The following is a 6036-nucleotide window of genomic DNA, read 5'->3' on the forward strand; positions in this document are numbered from 1 at the left end:
TGCAGTGGCTTTGCACAAATGCACGAACTACGCTGGCATGCCTACCTCCTCAGTCCAAATTTCCTTTCCTGCCTCAGCCCAGTTAGTATTCCCCTAGAGCTCGAACAGCATTGCAGAGACACTCGAAGTATAGTGCAACAGTACCTCAGTAAGGTACGAAACGGGGCATCCTGCCTGAAACTCAGGTATGGGTCCTTTAACCAATTTCGAATAAAGCACCTATGCCTGGGTTCCAGGCAGGATTCCCTATTTCGTTCGATGCTGAGCTGATGTTCCAATACACTTGGAGAGCCTCTACAACGCTCTTCTAGTTTAGGGATAATAACAAGTGGGTTGAAGCGAGAATAGGATTTGCATTGAGGAAGGAGGCGTACGAGGGTAGTCCGTACAGTTGTGCAAAGCCATTGTGCTAGGGTGGCGTAGTTGTTAGCGCATCTGCCTAGCGAGCAGGAGACCCGGGTTCAATTCCCAGCTCTAGTATAATCATCATTCGTCGCTTGTCTGCATATATATATCACAGATGTTTGAGACTTGGAAAGGCCTCTGGAATCACGTATTTTAATTTCATCCAGAATTGATTGTAGACATCGCATTTTACACGGACTCGACTGCACATTACCCACAGTAAGACATTGCAAGGTGAGAAACAATTATTTCTGATATTATGGGGACGCATTCGAAAAGAAAATCGCACTGTAGGAGGGAGAAATTGTGTCAAACACAGTCCATTTCCATAAGCTCACTGGCATTAAAGAAGACGTGAATTCTGAAGAATTCATCGTGCAACTGAAAGAACTAAAAGGATGATTTCCACTGCCACTCTTACATCCGTTACCGAGCTGTTTCCGAGACCGTTTGACGTTTCAATTGAAAGCACACCTGTGTATGTGCAGGCGGAACTGATCGTTCTCTAGTGTTATTCCCGTTTGGAAGACAAATCCCCAAAGTTAGAACTGTCCAGGACATTCATTGTTTTCCTCAGGCAGAATTTCCACGACTCCATAATGAGTTTGCAAAAGTGCTACAATATTTGAATGAACATATATGTGTGAAAGACCATTTTTCAATTAGGAAACTAAATAAGTCACGATTACGTGGCAAACTGATTGCGAAAATGTGTGAAACTATCTGCGTCTGTTCGTATACCAACAGTTTTTACCAGATAAAAATTATGTCTTCAGCGCGACAAGAATTGGTAAATAATGTTACAGAGAAAGTGAAATATGAAACCAAGTTGTATCCAGTGCAACTGTATTGCATTTAAATGAAGCGCACTCGCTGTTTCTCCCTATTCCTCGTGCTCAGATGGTATGCTATAGCGGGGGAGAATGTGCAGCCAGGCTGACTGCTGTGGCACGTGCACCAGAACATTTTTTGTGAGCTGAATTGTTGGTCTGTTCTGGTGGCTCTTTACTATGTTGCTATGAGTATATATGTACATGGTGAGAAAATGGCAATAGATCTTAAAGAATAAAAAGTGTGTGGTCCTCCATATGAGTACTAACAAAATTCCGCTAGATTTCGAATGCAAAATAAATAAAACAAATTGAAAGACTACAAAATAAAGCCTACAGGGATTATAATTATGTGCACTTAAATTGGAAATATCGCATAGAAAATATATGAATCAAACCAAAGACTGCATTTTACTATCAGAACACAAAGTGCACGAAATTTATTAAAATTTCTGGTTCCCCAATGCTTGATCGGCCCCTTCTGGAATATTGCTGTGTTGTGTGGGATCCTTATCAGCTAGGACTGGAGGAAGACATCAAAAAAGTCAAGGAATGAATGGTTATTTTTTTTATTATTGCGGAATAGGAGAGAGAGAATCACAAATATTGTTGTGACCAGGCGAGACTCCTCTCGTCTGCCCACAACTTTGTGTTCTTTGATTGCTTTAGGAGAAGACTCATCAGCCTAGAACACATGAAAGATTAGGTCACTTTGTTACATAAATGAGTAAAAGATTAACTTAATTTTGCCACAGTTCCTTGCCACAGGAGTACTGCATAATTTAAAACTGCCGTGGTCTAACAAAGTACTGCTTGACACGCTAAGAACAACTGTTCTGTTGAGATATAATTTTCAACATTATGAAGTACCTTTTATCAGAAACTTTCACTGTCGCTGTCCTAGTCGATGATGCTGACTGCAGTAGCTGAGCTCGCAGACTGGGGCTGGGCTCTTGCTAGCGCGATATTATATTGACCTCACTGTGTGTGCTGCAGTACTGAGGAAGAAACGCGGTCTTCAGGAGGGACTCCCATACGTCACTGCTGGTAGCAATTTTGGTGTGCCACCGCGATCTCTGTACGATACCACACACATGTTACACGAGTTGGGGGTGTCGACTGTTAAAAATAAGAAACGCCTTTAGTTGTCCTCAGATCTTTTCACGAACTTTCAAAATAATTTGTTCACCCCATCTACATAGAAATAACAATTGTAATAAAATAAGAGGAGTCAGAAGTCACACAATGATTTAGGTTTCCATTTTCCCCACATGTAATTCGAGTGAGAAACGGTCGCTAAAGGTGTTAAAGTAGTTCTATGAACCCTCTGCTGAACACTGAAGTGTGCATTACAGAACAGTCACGTAGAAGTAGACGAGATGGATTTGCATTGACTTCAGATACACTACTAGCCATTAAAATTGCTACACACGAAGATGACGTGGTACAGACGCGAAATTTAACCGACAGGAAGAAGATGCTGTGATATGCAAATGATTAGCTTTTCAGAGCATTCACACAAGGTTGGCGCCGGTGGCGACACCTACAACGTGCTGACATGAGGAAAGTTTCCAACTGATTTCTCATACACAAACAGTAGGTGACCGGCGTTGCCTGGTGAAACGTTGTTCTGACGCCTCGTGTGAAGAGGAGAAATGCGTACTTTCACGTTTCCGACTTTGATAGAGGTCGGATTGTAGTCTATCCCGATTGCGGTTTATCGTATCGCGACATTGCTGCTCGCGTTGGTCGAGACCCAACGACTGTTAGCAGAATATGGAATCTGTGGGTTCAGGAGGGTAATACGGAACGCCGTGCTGGATCCCAACGGCCTCGTATCAATAGCAGTCAAGATGAAAGGCATCTTATCCGCATGTCTGTAACGGATCGTGCAGCCACGTCTCGATCCATGAGTGAACAGATGGGGACGTTTGCACGACAACAACCATCTGCACGAACAGTTCGACGACGTTTGCAGGAGCATGGACCATCAGCTCGGAGACCATGGCTGCGGTTACCCTTGACGCTGCATCACAGACAGGAGCGCCTGCGATGGTGTACTCGACGACGAACCTGGGTGCACGAATGGCAAAACGTCATTTTTTCGGTTGAATCCAGGTTCTGTTTACAACATCACGATGGTCGCATCCGTGTTTGGCGACATCGCGGTGAACGCACATTGGAAGCGTGTATTCGTCATCGCCATACTGGCGTTCAATTGTTCAGCTGTGTGTGAAATCTTATGGGACTTAACTGCTATGGTTATCAGTCCCTAAGCTTACATACTACTTAACCTAAATTATCTTAAGGAGACACACCCATGCCCGAGGGAGGACTCGAACCTCCACCGGGACCAGCCGCACAGCACTGGCGTACCACCCGGCGTGATGGTGTGGGTTGTCACTGATTACACGTCTCGGTCACCTCTTGTTCGCATTGACGGCACTTTGAACAGTGGACGTTACATTTCAGATGTGTTACGACCCGTGGCTCTACCCTTCATTCGATCCCTGCGAAACCCTACATTTCAGCAGGATAATGCATGACCGCATGTTGCAGGTCATGTACGGGCCTTTATGGATACAGAAAATGTTCGACTGCTGCCCTGGCCAGCAAATTCTCCAGATATCTCAGCAAGTGAAAACGGTTGGTCATTGGTGGCCGAGCAACTGGCTCGTCACAATACGCCAGTCACTACTCTTGATGAACTGTGGTATCGTGTTGAAGCTGCATGGGCAGCTGTACCTGTACACGCCATCCGAGCTCTGTCTGACTCAATGCCCAGGCGTATCAATGCCGTTATTACGGCCAGAGGTGGTTGTTCTGGGTACTGATTTCTCCGTATCTACGCACCCAAATTGCGTGAAAATGTAAACACATGTCAGTTCTAGTATAATATATTTGTCCAATGAATACCTGTTTATCATCTGCATTTCTTCTTGGTGTAGCAATTTTAATGGCCAGTAAAGTAGTTACAGCACGTAGAATAATAGCCACTACCTGTCTTCAACCATTACGGATAATGTTCGCTTAATAATTACAGTTAAAGGGTCAGTTGGGTTGTGTGCAATGAACGGTGAAACGGGGCTGTCAGTACTGGAGTAGCTATACATAAGGAGTCCGTTTTCAGACGTCAACTGCGGATAGAAAAGAAACGAGTGGTGATAAGCCTGTTTCTTTGCCCGCGCTTGCTGTTGGGTGTAATACGCGGGAACGAGTGTGGTCGATTGTAGCAAAAGACGGAGAAAAACTGCAATGGAATGATACCTGTCGTTTAGACTTTTCATCTGTTTTTGTATACGTAAGAGAAGGATGTACGAGATCCTGATTGGTCGTCATATGTTGATGAAAGCTGCATATAGAGAGCACCGCCATCTGTGCGGCTCGGCACGTAGCTTTTTAATTTGGCGCGGGTGTCTACGGCCAGAAAGTGCGGCGGGCTGTCCATTTCGCGAGCGGAACGAGCGCCATATCTGGGAGGGGAGGGCTGTCCCAAGGCCTGATTAGTCTGCGGGAGCCGTTGGCAGGCGGCGCACGTAGCGGACGAGGCAAAGTAGCCGCGCGGGACAGGCGACAGGGCAGGCGGACGGCCCATCTGCATGCAGGCCGCCTCAGCCGGCGTCCGCGGCCGTGGCGGCGCCAAGGAGAAACTCCTGGACACCTGCACCACTCACTGCCACTCACACCCGAACCCACTAATCAAAAGGTTTGTAAAATTGAGTATCCTCTTGGTACGATTAGAAAACTTCCATCGAAAAGAGAGCGAAATGCAGAAAGCGCCAAAATATTCTGGTCCATTGTGAAGGGTAGAATGAAGAGAAACATATTGACACAAACCGAAAACATGATTGACGGTACAGACAAGAGCGATAACTAGTTGGACAATAAAAAGGCCAGTAATGAGACTAATGGAGAGGAGTAGTTGAGTGTATGGAAGCGACTAAGAAGAAAGGAAAACTAGGGATGGAATCGAGCTTGCGCGGAGCTAATGTGACCACCCAGAGGTGCCTCACATAGTGACTGTCCCAGGGCAGCTCAGAGAGTCTAAAAAAGAAAAGAAGAAATCGCTTCTCGGCTTTTGGCAAGACCGGCGTGGAAGTTCTTTGTTTGGTGATGTCAATGTACGAGAATCACCAATCAGTTTACATATTCATACACGCCTTTACCTTTCACCCAGACATGAATGCTTTCATCAGAATTAATCATACGCTCTATTATGAGTATGGAGAATGAAAGGGGAAGCAGGAAGAAAATAAGACTTTCCATAACCTTTGTTAGGTGGTTCCCCAACATGCGAAGTACGATATGAAATAACATCACACTCAGAAAAATCTTCAAGTCCAGCAACATTAGCAATGCCACTACGCCCCCTCATAATAGCAACAGTCAACCAACCATTGCCGTGAAGGAACGTGTCATTATTTTCCATACTGAAATTCAAACCACATCCTACAAAAGCAGCAGGCCATCCAGAACAACCTGTGTAGCGACTGACTGAATGGGTATCTTAATCTTCTTGTCAGATGCTGTAGTTGTCAAAGTATCTTGTCGCTGATTGAGATTCGCAACAATCTTCAAGTCTTGTGACTTTTATTTCAAATGAGGACACTACCACTGATGATGCTTTGATCTTTCCAAAAGCCAGACGCTACGTATAACTTTGCTTTCTAAGTTCTTTGGAACTGTGTGACCTTGGCTTAATCTTTACTTGATGCTGCAGGCCAAATTAACACAGAACCAATGTATAGCAGCTATCTTCCCACGTCGACAAGTCAACACTGCTGACTTACAGGAGGCAATT

General features: G+C 45.0%; 1 non-coding gene across 1 annotated transcript; it reads left to right on the top strand.

Moving 5' to 3' along the window:
• The first annotated feature begins 408 nt into the window (after positions 1-408).
• Trnaa-agc (transfer RNA alanine (anticodon AGC)) lies at positions 409-480 on the top strand. The gene has a single exon. It is a non-coding gene; the product is annotated as a tRNA-Ala (tRNA).
• Positions 481-6036: the final 5556 nt, after the last annotated feature.

This window comes from Schistocerca serialis, chromosome 4 (assembly GCF_023864345.2).
Source record: "Schistocerca serialis cubense isolate TAMUIC-IGC-003099 chromosome 4, iqSchSeri2.2, whole genome shotgun sequence".
Taxonomy (NCBI): domain Eukaryota; kingdom Metazoa; phylum Arthropoda; class Insecta; order Orthoptera; family Acrididae; genus Schistocerca; species Schistocerca serialis.